We start from the raw sequence: 2,830 nt of genomic DNA, 5'->3' as shown, positions 1-2,830 counted from the left end.
CAGTAAACTAGTAAAAAAAGTAAATAATGTAAATCTTTAATTTAAGTAATGTATATTAAAGATGAAAATAAAAAAGTGTTTTTCTTAGAGATAGAGATTCAACATAAATGAGTGAGCTAATTTGATAGAATTTTTAATGAGCTTTCTAAAAATATAATTGACCTTACTTATCTTAATAACAGTAATAGTAATAAAATGTGTTATTTGTATCGTTGCATTATGAAAAAGGAAGTTGAGGATGCTTTAAAGAAAACCAAGTGTGGAAAATCAGTAGAACCCTATTATATCCATATTAAAGTGTAAAAATATTTAAAAGATTTAGGAGTTTCTTAACTTACTAAACTCTTTAATACTATTTTAAAAACTAAAAAGATGTCTGGAGTTTAGAGGAAGAGTATTTTGGTCCTCATATTTAAGAATAAAGGAGATGCACTAGAGCATGCAATTTATAGAAGAATTATATTAATCAGTCTCACTTTAAGAGTAATTGAACATATGTTAAGATGTGCTATAAAGATTTATCATAATCATGGGCAAGCCTACTATGAAAGTTATACATTTATTGAGAGATTTGATGGAGAAGTACATAGAGAGCAAGGAGGATCAACATGTGTTTTTTATTGGTTTAGAAAAAGCTTATGATAAGGTTATAAGACATGTCCTTCAGAGAGTTCTAGAGAAGAAGGGTGTTTATATAACTTATATTCAAGTCATTAAGGATATGCATACTAGGGTGTTTGAACAGAAGGTAGATTGACCAAGTATTTTCTTATTTCAGTTGGATTACATATGTGATTGACTTTAAGTCAATACCTATTTTACTTTAGTTATGGATGGTCTTACTGGACATATACAGGACGATGTACCTTGGTGAGTTCTTTTTCTTATGATATCCTTCTCGTGGAAAAGGCTAGAGAAAGAGTTAAGGAAAAACTTGAATTATGGGCGTCTATAATGAAGTCTAAAAGCATTCACTTGAGTATATCTAAAACCAAATATATGGAATGTAAATTTATTATTAGTATCTCTAGTGTCAAAGTTGTAACTATGGGGGATCAAATCATTAAAAAGTGCGAACATTTTAGTCTTTTTTTCAAAGTGATGGTGACGGAGATGAGGATGTTATGGTTGGTCAAAGTGAAAGAATGCATTAGATTTATTGTATGATATAAAAGTACTGCTTAGACTTAGAGGAAATTTTATAAGTTGGTGGTAATACCTGCAATACTTTATGGAGCAAAATGTTGGCTTCTGAAAGAGAAGCATAAAACAAAGTTAAGTGTTGCTGAGATGAGAATGCTTGGATGGATGAGTAGCATGATACTTAAAGAAAAAATGTGAAACAAATCTATTTGGGAAACGGTTGGTGTAGCTTAAGTGTTAGACAAAATTAAAGAGAATTGTCTTAGATTATTTGGGCACATTAAACATCGATCATCTGATAATTTGGTTATGAGGGCGGATATTTTAGATTTGACTTATGTTAAGAAAGGCTGAGGTAGACCTAAAAAGACATGGGCATATTGTATAAAAAATGATCTTAATATATTATAATTAAATAAAAAATTTGCTCTTAATAGGACACAATGGAGAAAAGGTATTCATGTAGCTGACCCACTTAGTGGGATAAGTGCTTGTTATTGTAGTTGTTATTTTTGTTGTTGCAAAAGAACAACAATTTTTCCTTGAGGGTTCCTTAGGTTAGTTGCACATCATCAATGTATTTCTTAATGTACAGATATAATCTGATATTATTTTTCCTAAAGGGTTCCTTGACCTTCATTATTAATGGTTTAGATATTTTTGGGTTTCTTTGAGGCTGTAAATTTGATTTATACAAATTATCTCTCATAGCAACAAATTTAAAGTAAAAGAACTCAATTGAGTGATAACAAGTGGTTGATTGAAATTGTTATTATGTACTAATAACACATGTTTAAAAGAGAGAAATCTATGGAATTTACAATCTTCATATATTACAAACATACTTTTGGTCTTTTCTAGCTCATGTTCTTTAGAGAACTCATCATACATTGGATTCAACATGCCTTAAATTATCATACATTGGATTCAACATGTCGCAAGTTATTTTTATTTAATCATATCAATGTTATGTTAAAAAAAAATTAATTCAACAGAAAAAATAAATAGAGTTGATGTTCTCATTTAGTATACCTAAAAAAAATTGATCAATCAAAAAATTATTTGCTTTTAAGGTTCACAATCTTCTTCCCTTATAAATAATAAATATACTAAAAATAGTTAACTATCTTGCATCCTCTATTCTTGGATTCCTATCTCACTTTTCCCCCTTATTTCATGATGGAAGCCTTATACTAAAGCCTAAACATTGGGTTGATGGGATGAGAATAAGCAAATTTTGCTTACGAGTAGCCATTACTAGTTTTTCTCTTATGTCTCTTATAATGTTTAATTTAAGACTTGAAGTTGCCCCCCTAATATGCCAAATATTTTATAAATACTATTAAGACCATATATTTTTCATCCTTATGAGGTTTCCATATAATCCTTTTGGTAAATAACTTTCATTTATTATTGATCAGTCTGTTATATTTGTTTTTTTCTTTCATTCAATTTTCAATTAAAGCATCACATGATAATACCATGTTAAAATTTAAGAGGGAGACTAAAATGAGTAAGAAATTTATATGGAAAAGAGTACATTCACAAGCAAGAGTAAATATGACACATCTTAAATTAGAATAAAATTGAATCTTTTAGCACTTAAAATGATTATTATTGTGGTTTTTATGTTACCAATAATAGAGTTAACAATCACTTTTCCAAATTATATATATATATATATATA

Source organism: Phalaenopsis equestris, unplaced genomic scaffold (assembly GCF_001263595.1).
Source record: "Phalaenopsis equestris unplaced genomic scaffold, ASM126359v1 Scaffold000229, whole genome shotgun sequence".
Classification (NCBI taxonomy): domain Eukaryota; kingdom Viridiplantae; phylum Streptophyta; class Magnoliopsida; order Asparagales; family Orchidaceae; genus Phalaenopsis; species Phalaenopsis equestris.
The sequence above is the reverse complement of the archived record's forward strand: the minus strand, read 5'-3'. Positions refer to the sequence as shown.